A 15038-nucleotide genomic window follows, 5' to 3' on the forward strand; every position below is an offset into this window, starting at 1 on the left:
ATTCACACAATGGTGGCTCTGCCCCTGGCTTAACTACAATTCCCATAATCCCCAGCCACAATAAACTGTAGCTGGGGATGATGGGAGTTGTAGTTCAGCAACATCTGGAGTACCACGGGTTGGGAACCCCTGGTCTACATGGACTGGCAGCGACTCTCCAAGGTTTCTGGCAGGGGTCTCTCCCAGCCCTACATGGAGATGGGAAGTGAACCTGGGACCTTCTGCATACTTGTGTGCAGATACTCTTGGCTCCATCCCCTAACGGGAATATCTTATAGCTCTCACATGTTGTCTCTCATCCAAATGCAAACCTTAGATGACCTTAACGTGTGGTGACCTTAAGATGGCCTTTACGTGCGGTGGGGATCATACAGAAGAAGGCTCTCTCCAAGGTAACCTGGACCTAAGCTGTTCCGGGTTTGGCCAACACTTTGTATTTTGCCCAGAAACATATTGGCAGCCAGTGCAACTATTTCAAAACCGGCATAATATGGTGTCTCCAAGTTGCTCCAGAGACCAGTCTGGCTGCCACATTTTGGACTAACTGAAGTTTCCGAACTGCGTACAAAGGCAGCCCCACGTAGAGCGCATTGCAGTAGTCAAGCCTGGAAATTAACATCTGGTGCACCACTGTTCTGCGGTCGTCCTCTTCAAGGAATGGACTCAACTGTCGAATCAGTCGAAGCTGATAGAAAGCACTCCTGGCCATGGCCTCCACCTGAGATACCAGGGTGAGGCCTGGGTCCAGTAGCACTCCCAAGCTGTATACCTGCTCCTTCTGGGGTAGTGTAACCCCATCCAGCACAGGGAGATCTAACTCATCCTCAGATTCTGAGCCCTTACAATGAGAACCTTTATCTTGCTTGGATTCAGCTTCAATTTGTTATCCCTCATCCAGCCCATTACTGCCTGTAGACAGGCATTTAGGGAATGAACACCATTTCCTGATGATGCAGATGAAAAGGAGAAGTAGATTTGGGTGTCATCAGCATACTGAGAACACCCAGCACCAAATCTCCTGATGACCTCACCCAGCGGTTTCATGTAGATGTTAAAAAGAATTGGTGACAGAATGGAGCCCTGGGGGACTCCATATAACAGCTCCTGTTTTGAGGAGCAGCTGTTGCCAGGCTCCACCATCTGGGATCTACCCGAGAGATAGGAGCAGAACCACTGCAAAGCAGTGCCTTCTATCCCCAGTTCCCCCAGACAACCCAGAAGGATACCATGGTCAATGGTATCGAATGCTGCCGAGAGGTCCAAGAGAACCAACAGAGTCAAACTCCCTCTGTCGATTCCCCAGTAAAGGTCATCCATCAGGCCAACCAAGGCTGTCTCAACCCCATAGCCAGCTCTAAAGCCAGTTTGAAATGGGTCTAGATAATCAGTTTCTTCCAAGACCGCCTGTCACCAAAAGATGAGTAAACCAAATACAATGAACAGGCATTCCATCAAATAAGCTCCAGAAGAGATATGACTTCCTTACAGGCATGATTAAACTTTCTCAAGTGTACCAGGCTCAGCACTTGTTATAATCTTAGCTAACTCCAAATTGCCTGCAACAAAATAAACGAAGGAAGCCACTATTCAGAGCAATCCCATGAGATACTTTGTCTTCTTCCGTTTATCCTTTCTTCCCACACCTGCTAATTCAATTTTAAATGCTTGCGTTAAAAAAAGAAAAACCAAAATAATACTGCTGTTCTAGAATATTTTGAGAGTTACACATTTGCTTACAAAAGACAGATGGTAGTTATAGTGTTGCCTTACAAATGTTCTAATAATTAGGGGACATTCTAACCATTTTCCTAATGTATAGCTCCAGTTTCATTTCACTAAGAAACACACACAGAATTAGGGGCATTCGGTCATGATCATCATCATCATCATCCACCACTTTGTTGCTTCCCTCATATTCTTTGCAGAAATTATGAAGGAGAACTCACAGCTTCTTAAATACTTTTTATGTGGTTCCAAATCCAGCTTTTCCCCATTCTCAATGGAAGGAAAATCACTGGTGGCTTATACAACAAATGTTGACGAGTGTCAAGTACATTTGCTCTGCCTCTTTTATTGCTGTTGCAAGGCATTCAGATCCGCTCTTTACACTTCTCCAGATGCTGCAGGCCAAGAAAGCTCAAAGCTTGTTCGTGGGTTGAAAGAGGAATGGCTTCATTTGACATTTTGTTTCCTGTTTAGGTATGTATGCCCCGCCTCATCTTTCCCTTTTGTTGTCCAGTCAGTTTTCAGCATATAACTCTGGGGGCTTCAGTGGGGCTATGCACAAGATTTCAACCTTATTGTGTTATAGTACCCATGGCAATTACGAAGGTCTTTTATGTAACGGCTTGGACCCATGGTATTTAAGAAAGCGCCTCTAGGGATGTGCATAAAACCGGTTCTCCCGGTTCGGTTCGGGTCCGAACCGGGTCCGGACCGGACCGGGGTGGTTCGGTTTTGGTTTTGCCAGACCACCCCCCGGTCCGGTTCGGTTTCGAACCGGTTCGGATCCGAACCGAACCGGTTCGGATCACAAAAAGTGGCTGGTTTTGAAGGGGACATTGTGTTCTACCTGCCACCCAAATTTCAAGTCGATTGGACCTTCCTCTGATTTTTTACAATTTTTTTTCAAAAAATAAATTTTTGCCCATAACTCACAATGTGGAGCCCTTAGGGGCAAAAAAGCTGGGGTGGGTGGTAGCCACCCATGGGTGTCCTCCACCCCAAAAATCCCAAGGCAATTGGTGGCTCCTAGTATTATTGGTGAATTTCTGAAGAAAAATTTTTTTTCCATTGGCTAGAATGGGGGTTCGGGTCTGCCCCAGACCCACCTCTGTGGGGTGGCAGCACCCCCAAAGTGGGTCCGGGGCCATGGCAAAAATGCCCTCAGTCCCTCCCAGCAATCCCCGTAGAGATAGGAGTGATGGTTCTGTTGTTTTTCTGAGGTATTCTGAGTGTAGATTCTATGATAGCTTATGAGATTTCCAATGAGACACCATGAATCCACTCTCATTTGCTATCACAGAATCCACACTCACTCAGAACACCTCAGAAAAACAACAGAACCATCACTCCTATCTCTACGGGGATTGCTGGGAGGGACTGAGGGCATTTTTGCCATGGCCCCGGACCCACTTTGGGGGTGCTGCCACCCCACAGAGGCGGGTCTGGGGCAGCCCCGAACCCCCATTCTAGCCAATGGAAAAAAAATTTTTCTTCAGAAATTCACCAATAATACTAGGAGCAACCCAACAATTGCCACCCCATCTTTTTGGCGCCTCTCTCTGGGCGCCCTAACACGTAACACCTAGTCAGTCCATCTTAATGCCTACCTACTACCACCACTCCTATCCAAGCAAGTAAGAGGAGGACACTCAGAGAGACAACACCCACTCTCTGATCTAACAAAAAGGCCACAGCTGTGCTGCCTGCCAGCACAGCAGCAGCAGCGGAGCAGCACACTAAGCACAAGAGCAGCACACACAGAGAAGAAGCAGGAGGCGGAGCAGCAGAGCAGCAGACCTGCTGCTCCGCATGATGGGTGACGTGATGCCCAAAGGAACCACCGCCTCACTCAGTGCCTGCCACTGACTAGGCCCGACAGACAGAAGCCAGCCAACCTGCTCTGCTCTGCTCTGATGCTCCCCATGGATGATGCACACACACCCTACATCTGCATCCCAATGACCAGACCAGACCAGACCAAGTGCGCAGAGTCAGCACAGGCCAGCAGCCACCAGCCCAGCAACAACAACAGCTACTACTGCTACCACCACAGCCAGTGTTGCCGCTACAATAACATTCCCAGTCCAGTCACGCGCGCCACAGCCTGAGCCTAGCACACAGCCAACAGCTGCTGCCAGCCAGTGCCTGGCAAGCCCAGCCAACATGAGGAGGAGAGAGCTAACAAGTAGACGGCGCACGCACATCACCAACCCATCACGACGGCGCAACTGCAAGGGGAGAGGGCACAATTACAGGCAGGAGGAGGAGGAGGAGGAGGAGGAGGCGGGCGAGGCAATCCTAGCACAGATTTGAAAGTTTAAAATCCACCAGGACATCTTCTAGAATCTAGACTTCTGTTTTTTCTACCACCAGCTGTAGTGTCTAGTTAGTCAGTGTGCTGTGCAGCTGAGCTGAGCTGAGCTGAGCTGCATGTGAGGAAGGGTGACTGTAGCTAGTTCTTTAGTTTCAGCAGACTGAGCATTGAGCATGGGCAGTGGCCTTGGGAAGCAACACAATTACACGACACTCACCTGCTGCTGCTGGTTCTAGAAGTTGCCTCTTCTCGTCTTCACCTCTTCGTGTGTGTGTGTGTGTGTGTGTGTGTGCAGTGAGTGCATGCCTTTTGCCTTGCTGGAAAGAAATGCTTCTCTGGTCCACCACCACATATCTGCTCAAGGACACAGAGGCCCAAGGCAGAGGTGGTGGCACCAGTGTGAGTGCATGTGTGCTGGTGGTGTTTGCCACCACAGGTGTTTTGTGTGTGTATGTGTGCGCTGCTAGCTAGGAGGGGGGAGGGAGGCAGGGAGGGAGGCTGGGAGGCAGGGGGGAGGAAAGGGGAGGGGGAGAGGGATGTAGAGGGGATTGAAGGGGGGAGGGTCCGGCTCAGAGTTGGTCAGCCACATATTTGTGCACACACGTGCTCACGTGTGTGCTTCGGTGGGAGAGACCAGACTCTCATCATCTGCCAGACCGGGGTTGGGGGCAGTTGAGGCGGTGGTGGGCTGGAAGGGAGGGAGGATGGAAGGTGGTGAAGAGGAAGGGGAGAGGATGAGAGGGGAAGGATGGAGGGAGTTGGAGGGGGGAGGAAAAAAACATGTAGACAGACACACACCACACTACACACAGAAAGCATCCACACACAGAGACAGTGCTAGGCATCCATTCACACAGACAGACAGACAGACAGACACACAACAGGAAGAGACAGACTGAGCCTGCACCACACACACACACACACACAGACCCAATTCCCCCCCTGCACAGTTATCAATCAATATGTTGTGTTGGCAGCCAGTTCATTGCTATTCTGATGGTTTTGGGTTTTTTGCCATCAGCCAACATCAACAGTGACCACAATCAAGATGAACATAAGATGATAATAATTCATTCGTTTCATTTCAAAAAATCACCCAATCATTTTCTCCATGTAAACCAAGCCCCCCACACATGATTTCTGGTGACATTTTCAATAAAATCAATTCATTTGGCATTCATCATTTTGTTCTCCCTTTGTCACCTTTTTTTCTTTCTTTTGCATAATTTTGAGGCTTGATTTTGACATGGGGTTTTTAAAGAAAAAATTATTTACATGTTTATTTACATACAGTATTTACATATCTACACTGCATTTTTGAACGTATACCCGCCGCTGCCGCTAAGTCTAGTACTCCGTGGGCTGTGCTACTTTGGGGGGGTGTGCCGTGCCCACGCCAGGTCCCCAAATGCTGACAGGTGGATAGATAAAGGGCCTGTGCTGGTCAGCATTGGGTTTCTTTTTAGGTGGGCGTGGGCATTGTAAACATCTGGCCAGTCGCAGCACTACAACTACTACTACAACTGCATCTCTGTGTGGGCACACTACACGCTGCGACTGGCTGGCACGGCTCAGCATCTGTCACGTCAGCTCAGCTAGAGGTGGAAGGGGGGAGGGTAGGGATAAGCAGAGGTCGAGCCAGGCAGGTGACCAACCATGGGGCAACCCACGGTAATCACTCGCCCGTCTCAAACTCAAGCTTGGGGTAGCCCAACAAGGGGAGGTTCACCTTAAGGAAGACCAGCTGCTCCACCAGACCAGGGTCCAAGCGGGAGCGAGAGGGTGTCACCACGTCCCCGGCACGTGAAAACACCCGCTCGCTCTGGACACTGGTTGGGGGGCAGGAGAGGAGGCGCACAGCCACCACCGCCAGGTCCGGCCAGACTTGGCGGCGGCTCGCCCAGAACTGTGCGCAGTCCACGCCGTCTCCCTCCACAGGCTCCTCCAAGTACTGCGCAACGCATTGCTCAGCACTGGAGGGGGGCCTGGCAGGTCGAGCCTCCCGCATACCAGGCATGGCGCCATAGCAGAACCGCTGAAACCACTGGGCGGATCTCGAGTCGGTAGCAAATGGCTGCTGCGATGGCGCCGCCTGGGATGCCGCGCTGCTGGACTGGGAAGAGGGAGGGGAAGGGGAAGCTGACGCCGGCTGGCCGCCCATGCTGCTGCTGGGTGCGGGTTGGGCCGCGAGGGCTGCCCCCGCACCACTACCAACACCCTGGTCTCTGCGGGCCCTAGCGGCCTCCTCCTCCCTAACCTTCTCGACCAGGATGCCCTTCCACCTGGGCAAGTCGTCGGCACTCACGGCATTGCCCTTGAGGGCTGGGTGACAGAGACAAGCGAGGACATACTCCTCCCTGTCTCCCAGCACATCAACGAGCCGCTTGTCAACCCCAGACCTCAGCCTCCCAGCCAGAGCACGACCCTCTGGCGTGGTCAGAGAGATATGGAGTCCACCCATCAGCTTCTCGAGACCAACAGCTGTGGGCAGCGCCTGGCTCAAGGGAGTGGTGTCGCCACACAAGCCCTTCGTGGCAAGCTGGAAGGGCTCGAGTGCCGACACCGCCTCGGACATCTGCTTCCACTCTGCGTTCGAGAAGTCGCAGACATCCAAGGACTCGTCCCTCGCCAGGGCGACAAGGGCTCTCTCCTGCTCCAACAGGCGCTGGAACAGGAGGAAGGTGGAGTTCCACCGCGTCTCCACATCCGTAGGGATGAGATGGCGAGGAAGGCCAAGGTCATCCTGCTTCTGGCGAAGCAGTCTCCTGGACTTCTCGCTGCGGTGGAAGTGGGCGGCCAGCTTGCGGGACTTATCCACAAGCGTGGCCGTGGCAGCAACAGCACCTGCGATGGGGCGGGCCCCCTTCTCCTGGGACGCCCTCAGCTCCTTAAGGCCAAGGGCGTCCCTGACGGTCAGATGGAGCGTGTGTGCCATACACCGTATGTTCACACAGTCCATGACTGTCTCGACAGCGGCGGTAACGTTGGCTCCATTGTCGGTGACAATGAAGCCGCGGGAGAGGTGTGGACACCCGCCAATCCACTCCTCTATCTGGCGGTCGAGTACGGCCGCCACCTCCTCCGCGGTGTGCCTCGTGTCCATCGTCTCCACGTGCAGGACGGCCCACCTGTGCCGTAGTGCATCGGGAGCCGCGCCGGACCCGGAAGCATCGCCCGCGGAGGTCCCCTCACTCTCCGGTCCCCACCAGTGGGCAGTGAGGGCCAGGAAAGAAGCGTGCATCCCACTGACACTGGTCCAGAGGTCAGTCGTGAAATGCACGCTTGTCCCGGCCGGAGCTGCACGCAGCTCGGCCGACACGAGCTCCCTGCACCGGCGGTACAGGGAGGGGACCACGTTCCGGCTGAACGTCGTCCTTGAGGGGATGACGTATTCGGGAGCCAGGTATTGGAGAATACGGCGGAAGCCGTTGTTCTCGACCACCTGAAACGGCTGGTCATCGGTGGAAATCATCTCCCCTATGAGGCGGGTGAGGTGATGATGGTCCACGCGAACAATACGCTGGCTGCCCGAGGACTGCGTCCACCGCTGGACGGGCAGTGTAGCCTGCCTGCTGGCTGGCACACTGCCGCTGCCCGCCCTAGTGGCAGATGCACAAGGCGCACTAGCGCTGCCAGCCTGTCCCCTGAGACCTGGGTGGTGACGCTCTAGGTGTCTCCACATAGGCGTCGTACCCAGGTGCGCAGGGTCCCTTCCACGGCTGACAAGCATCCTGCAGTGGACACAGCGGGCGTGGAATGGGTCATCTTGAGGAACCTCAAAATGCACCCATGCACCACTGCCCTTGGCCTCCTGCGCCCTGGGCGCCGTCCTAGGCCGTTTCTCGCAGGGTGGCTGCAGTCCTAGGGGGGGGGCGGCCGCCGCTGCCTGCCCACTGCTGCCACCCAACCCGCCCCTTCCGCCCTCCACAGCGGAGGAAGGGCCCGGCTGAACTGGCATCGGAGAGGCAGGCCTCTCCTCCACCACCTCGCCAGACCGCTCCCCACCAGAGTGTCGGGCTTCACGAGGGGGGGGCCCCACTGAGCGGCGAAAGGATAGGGGGAAGGGGCCCCAGAGGGAGGGAGAACCTGGCTGCATCGCTGCCAGCCGCACGGTCCTCACCGCCCTCTACCTGCTCTTCCAACTCCACAGTCTCCTCCACCTCAACAACTGGCGGTAGCTCAGCAGCACCTGGTGCCGCCGGCGAGGAGGGACCCGCCACAGCCCTAACAGTGCCTCTGCCTCTGCCGCGATTGGCGGCAGCAGGCGTGGGGAACTGAATCCTGCGCACCAAAGATGGGGCCGGAGCAAAGAATTCTCCAATGGGGAGAACTGGGGTGTCCTCAGGCTCCCCGCGTCCTCTCCCTCCCCGTGCCGCAGGCGCACCCCGCACCTGGCCTCTCCCACCTCTGCCTGCCAGCCTTGAGCGAGCCCTGCCCGCCACACGGCGCTCAGACATGCTGCTAGGTCAGAAGGAGGGAGACTTTAGGAGGAAGGCCAGACAGGGTCAAAAAAATAATTTGGAGGGGCTTAGGGGCCAAAAAAAAGGCAGCTGATTTGGAGGCGGCGGGGGGGAAGTTTGTTTTGAAAAAAGGAAGCCAATGGGGGGGAAAGGAAGACTTTTTGATATGGGGGGGGAAGCCAATCGAAGTGAGGGGGAGGGTGTCCTTTTTAATTTGGGAGTCAACCACCAAGCCAATTGGGGAGATGGGTCTGGGAGGGGTTTTTTTTAGAAAAATAGGGGGTTAAAGGGTGGAACCCCGGTGTGGGAGGGTGGCACGGGCAGTTGGGTGGAGTAGTTGTGGTGTGGGTGGCAAGTTTTTAGCTTTTTTGGGGGGGGGAGTGGATGGGGGGAGGGCACAGCACCTACCGGGGGTGGGGGAGGGATGCAGTCAACGCTTGGGAACCTGCAGATCAAAGGAGGAAACCCTTATTTAGTGAACTGGAACACAAAGTGTGGGTTCTGGGGGGTGGTTCAAACTCAATGCAGCCTATTTAGTGACTCTAAATTGCACACAACCAAAACCAGAACCCAGTCACACCAACACAGAGGTTGAACCCACCCACTCTGTGACTCTGCCTGCCCAATGCCATGGCAAGCAAGCAGCAGCAAACACTTGATGGCAGCCTCATGGATTGAACATCATGATCATCATCATGCGTGTGTATTGGCCCAGCATGTAGTGGCAGCATCAGAGCCCAGCCAGGACCCCACTCAGACTGCCCCAGAGGCAAGGAAGCACTCTGGCATGGCATGGGCCCAGCATGTAGTGGCAGCATCAGAGACCAGCCAGGACCCCACTCAGACTGCCCCAGAGGCAAGGAAGCACTCTGGCATGGCATGGGCCCAGCAGTGGCAGCATCGCATCAGAACCCTGGACCCCACTCAGACTGCCCCAGAGGCAAGGAAGCACTCTGGAAGGCACCTGTTCAAAAACCACCTGCAAGACGCATGCAATGCAACGCAACACACAGCAGCAATTTCTTTACTGGGCATGGGCATGAAGACACAAGTTTTACAACAGTACATCTCCTCTCCAAGGTTCCCTCCCTCCTCCCCACACCCAAATGCATTTCAGAATAGGGGTGTCCCTATTTAAAACCGCCAGCTAGGGAGAGAAAGGGGCAACAAAAGGTGCACAATCGCACACGCACTAACCCCTCTTCTTCCGGTCCTTCTCCTGCCGCTCACTGCTGGTCACGGATTCGCCGCCGCCAGCCAGCCACCCTGGGCTGAGACACAGCAGGGCGGCCGCACGAGGCACACAGGCAACCGGGGTAGTTCAACAACGATGGAGGGGCAGAAGTGAGGAGACAACACTGTTTGTGTCGCTCAACTCACCCCCAAGCAGAGACAAAATCAACCAAAAACTATAAAAAGAAAAAAAAACCGATGGCAGCCGCCAGGTGGGTAGGCTACTGTGTGTGGCTGCAGCTGTGGGAGAGGAGGTGGAAAGTGAAGGGGAGCAGAGAGAGAAAAGACTAAGAGAGAGAGAAAAGAGAGGGGGGGCAGGGACAAAGAGAAAGAGAGGAGAGAGAGAGAAAAGAAAGAGAGAGAGAGGAGAAAGAGAGATGATAGAGAGAAAGAGGAGAGAGGAGAAGCGCAGCGCAGCAGGGAGGGGGGATTCAGGTGTGGGGGGAGGACACAGCAGTAGCAGCGGTCCAAAGAGGTGGGGGGAGCAGAGAGGGTGTGTGTGGTTGGGGCTAGTGTGTGGCAGGGGGCCTGGGGTAAGTGGAGAGAGTCGGGGGCAAGGAGGAAAAGAGGTGGGGTGGGGGGAGCAGAGAGGGTGTGTGTGGTTGGGGCTAGTGTGTGGCAGGGGGCCTGGGGTAAGTGGAGAGAGTCGGGGGCAAGGAGGAAAAGAGGTGGGGTGGGGGGAGCAGAGAGGGTGTGTGTGGTTGGGGCTAGTGTGTGGCAGGGGGCCTGGGGTAAGTGGAGAGAGTCGGGGGCAAGGAGAAAAAGAGGTGGGGTGGGGGGAGCAGAGAGGGTGTGTGTGGTTGGGGGCTAGTGTGTGGTAGGGGGCCTGGGGTAAGTGGAGAGAGTCAGGGGCAAGGAGGAAAAGAGGTGGGGTGGGGGGAGCAGAGAGGGTGTGTGTGGTTGGGGGCTAGTGTGTGGCAGGGGGCCTGGGGTAAGTGGAGAGAGTCGGGGGCAAGGAGGAAAAGAGGTGGGGTGGGGGGAGCAGAGAGGGTGTGTGTGGTTGGGGGCTAGTGTGTGGCAGGGGGCCTGGGGTAAGTGGAGAGAGTCGGGGGCAAGGAGGAAAAGAGGTGGGGTGGGGGGAGCAGAGAGGGTGTGTGTGGTTGGGGGCTAGTGTGTGGCAGGGGGCCTGGGGTAAGTGGAGAGAGTCGGGGGCAAGGAGGAAAAGAGGTGGGGTGGGGGAGCAGAGAGGGTGTGTGTGGTTGGGGCTAGTGTGTGGCAGGGGGCCTGGGGTGAGTGGAGAGAGTCGGGGGCAAGGAGGAAAAGAGGTGGGGTGGGGGGAGCAGAGAGGGTGTGTGTGGTTGGGGGCTAGTCTGTGGCAGGGGGCCTGGGGTAAAAAAAAAAAACAACACCTGGGAACAATGGGCAGAAAGTCTGGGGGGGGGGGGAGAGGAACCAACAACAACCAGCAGGGAGGAATGGGACACACACACAGCAAAACCAGAACCAAAAGAAGCTAATTGATTTCACACAAAAACCCAAAGTAACTAAGACAGGACTCAACAGGCAGCAGCAGCAGCACCAGGGAGGATGGGGAACAACACTCAGTCTGGGTGGGAGGGGGCAGGCAGGGCAGGAGTGGAGGAGGAGGTGGCAGTGGGGGGAGTGGGTTTCTGGAGGGGAGGGAGGGGGGAAGCTAGGAGCAGGACCACAGGGGAACAATCAAATTTGAATCCAAACAATCTATACACAAAGTAAAAAAAAGGAAACCAAAGGGCAGCCAGAAAGTCTCAGGGCGGGGGGGGGGGTTTACAACTACCAGGGGGAGGGACTGGGGGAGTGGGTGACACACACAGGGAGCAAAACCAAAACCAGAACCTAATTCCACAAAGAAATCCAAAGAATGCAAGGCTCAACAGGCAGCAGCACAGGAGGGAAACAATCTTATCTGGGTGGGAGGGAGGGAGGGAGGGGGGAAGCTAGGAGCAGGGCCAGAGGGGAACAAATTAACAATCAAAATCAGAACACAAGGAATCAAATTGCAGCAATAATATAAACTAAATCCTCAGAAACACAACTCAGACAGGCAGCCAGCAATAACAATAGCTATTAATTAAAAACCAAAATCAGCAAATATATAAATTTACACAGAAGCAATAATTGAATGCAACTCAAAAAGTGGAACAAAAGTCAGGCAAGGCACAAAAACAGGAAAGCAATGCAGAAGAGGGGGGTGGGGGGGGGGGGAAGGAGGGAAAGCCAAAACTTTGGAAGAAGGGTTGAGAGAGAAAGGGTGAAGAGAACAGAAAACACACAACAGGAAAAGTTGGAAAAAGTTGAGGGGAAAGTATTAAAGAGGTTTGGACAGAGACAGACAGAGGGCAGATGGACAAGGTGGCACACAACAACACACACAGAGAGCAGAGAGACAGACACACACTAATGTGACACACAGTCAGCAGGGACTCACAGCAGACACCAGCAGCAAAAGAGCAAGCAAGGTCTCAGAGATGATCCCACAACTGCAGCCAAGAGAAGTTTCCAGAGAAGAGGCTTGGGTTTATATAGGTTTGAAATTCCCTCCTTTGGGAGCCCCCACCTTTGCACTCCCCCACGGCCAACAGGGTGCCAGCTCTCAACAGTGCAACAGCCAAGCAGCCTACCAGACCAAAGGACTCATTCTGGCCAATCAAAGGATCAATAGCGCAGCCAATACAATGCCTGAAAATAGCATCACAAAATGGATGCTAGGAGCAAAAGTTTCAGGAATGAGCCACAAAATGGAGGACACACTTCAAACTTTAAAGGGACACTCCAGAGACTCAATTGAACTCCCGAACCGGTTCGGGAAACCCGAGCCGGTTCGGAGCCGAACCGACTCGGATTCGGTCCGGATCGGTCCCAGAAGGGCCCGATTCGGTCCGGGATCGAACCGCCGGATCCGGACCGGTTCGGGACGAACCGATCCGGATCCGGACCGAACCGCACATCACTAAGCGCCTCCTTCCGCATGGACCCTGTGCCTTCTGAGATCAAGATAGGTTCGGTTGCACTTGCCACTGGCTCATTCGCTGGTGACTCAGAACCTGGCTTTCTTTATAGCCACCCTGGGACTTAGGAACATACTCCCTGTCAGATTAACAGCTAGCTTCCCCATCTCTTGCTGTCTTCAAGAAAGCTCTTAAGACACACACCTGTTTTTTCAGGCTTTTAGTAATTTTTAAAAAATTGTTTTCAGTAGTTTAAATAGTTGCAATTGTTTTGTTGGGTTTCTTTGAAATTTTATGTAAACTGCCTGGAGATGATCAGAGGGTTTAAAAACCCAGTAAGTAAATACATATGTGAAAAACCAGTAGCTTACATCCAGACCAGCACCTCACTGATGCAGTAGCATCATTTTTCATATGGTGGGGGGATGATTTTTGGTAAACCCCTTTCCTTTTTCAGTCATTTTGGCTTCCTGAAAATATGTCCCGCAGGGTTTGGAAACTCTGCATAGGCAGCTATAGAGGAAAGGGGGAGCTGCTGAAAAATGCACCCCCACCCCCCCACCACCCTCCACACACGTGAAATAAAATGCTGTTCTGCCAGCATGGTGTTAGTTTGGATGTCGACCAATATTAGTAAAGTTTTTTTAGAGACAGTTAAGCTGTTTTTAATTTTCAGACCATACACAATATTTCTTTTTTCTTTTTTTAACTTATCCCATCTTTCACTCCAGGTGGTCATTCAGTATGGCTAATACAAACTGTAAAATATTGATTTGCAGTACAACCACCAAAATACTCTCATCAAAATGAGCTCAGATTAAATAATACAACATGACTGAACTCTGAATAATTTCCAAAGCTTTACTGTTTGGTAAAAATAAATATAATACCTTAACATTACAAACATGGTTTGAGATCATTAAAGTATCATGTGGGATGATACTTTAGAGCTGGTCTTGTGGTAGCAAGCATGAACTGTCCCCTTTGCTAAGCAGGGTCTGCCCTGGTTTGTATTTGAATGGGAGACATGTGTGATCACTGTAAGATATTTTATTTTATTTTATTTTATTTTTGCAGGTTCCAAGTTCCCTCCCTGGCATCTCCAAGACAGGGCTGAAAGAGACTCCTGCCTGCAACCTTGGAGAAGCCACAGCCAGTCTGTGTAGACAATACTGAGCTAGATGGACCAGTGGTCCAGGGGTGTAGCTATAACTGAGCTGATGGGCTCAAAGAACCTGGGGCCCCCAGCTCCTGAGGGCCCCCCAGCTCCACCCCTCCCTATTTTCTTCATTTCTTCAGAGTGAGTGAGATACCCTCACTCTGAGGTGCCACTGGGGAGAGGGGCGAGCAGGGCCCCCCTCTCCCCTAGCTATGCCCCTGCAATGGTCTGACTCAGTGTAAGGCAGCTTCCTATGTTCCTATGGTCCAGCGATACACAGGTACACTTTGGACTGATTTCCACAATTGTGGCTGCACCTTTTGGAAGTATTTCAGTGGGTGACAGTATATATGACTATTTGAAGAACTATATAATGCTAGTTCATATGGCCTATTTCTCCATACAGTCACATAATTGAATGTAACTTGTATGAAGAGAAAATAAACAGACCCTGTCCTACCCTTTTCTATATATGACAGGTAGTATGTATGTCAGGAAACGCCTGGGTTGTGGCTGAGAGGCAAACTCTTTAGACAGCTGTCCTGTGTGGCAAGATGCTGAACTGCCCCACAAGAACATAGAGTACTCCAGGTTAACCACTGGATCCTTCTAGAAGGAGGAGGATATGAAGACTTCCTGTCTGGGCTTTGCCTCAGTTTCAGGGTCTCCTTGATCTTGGATTTTAGTTTTGGCTCTGAATTTTGGATTGTCTTCTGTGCCAGGAACACTCCTGGTTCCTGTTTGTCTGCTTGGCTTGACCACTGGCTTTGGCTCTGACTTTTGACATACCTTCCACTTTGAGTTTCTGTTGTTCATCAGGCCTTGACCCTTAGCTTCAGTGTTGACTCCTAGCTTGCTTCTTGATCCCAGTTCCTGGCTCTCTCTCTCTCTGTCTCTCTCCCCACCCCAAAAAAACTTATGTCTCTGGGCAGTGTACAATAAAACAGTACAAAGTAATACAAAATTAAAACATTAAAACAATTTAAAATTTAACACAAAGTTAAATCTGTTAGTCTAATTAAAATGCTGGGTGAACAAATGTTTCTTAACTGCCTTCTTAAAAGTTATCAGAGATGGAGAGGCTCTTATTTCAACAGGGGGAGCATTCCAAAGCCTCAGAGCAGCAATGATGAAGGCGTGTCCCTAACTAGCCACGAACTGGTGGCAACTGCAGACGAACTTTTCCAGATGATCTCAATGGGCAGTGGGGCTCATGGCGA

The 15038-nt window shown here is 52.8% G+C and overlaps 1 long non-coding RNA gene across 1 annotated transcript in view; it reads left to right on the forward strand.

The window, feature by feature from the left end:
* The window catches only part of LOC128324340 (uncharacterized), a 32014-nt gene extending 17306 nt beyond the window's left edge, over positions 1 to 14708 (forward strand). The window contains exons 2-3 of the long non-coding RNA XR_008306798.1: positions 2118 to 2199; positions 13737 to 14708. This is a non-coding gene — a long non-coding RNA (uncharacterized LOC128324340). The remainder of the gene's footprint in view (positions 1 to 2117; positions 2200 to 13736) is intronic.
* The last annotated feature ends 330 nt before the right edge of the window (positions 14709 to 15038 follow it).

This window comes from Hemicordylus capensis, chromosome 4 (assembly GCF_027244095.1).
Source record: "Hemicordylus capensis ecotype Gifberg chromosome 4, rHemCap1.1.pri, whole genome shotgun sequence".
In the NCBI taxonomy this organism is placed as follows: Eukaryota; Metazoa; Chordata; class Lepidosauria; order Squamata; family Cordylidae; genus Hemicordylus; species Hemicordylus capensis.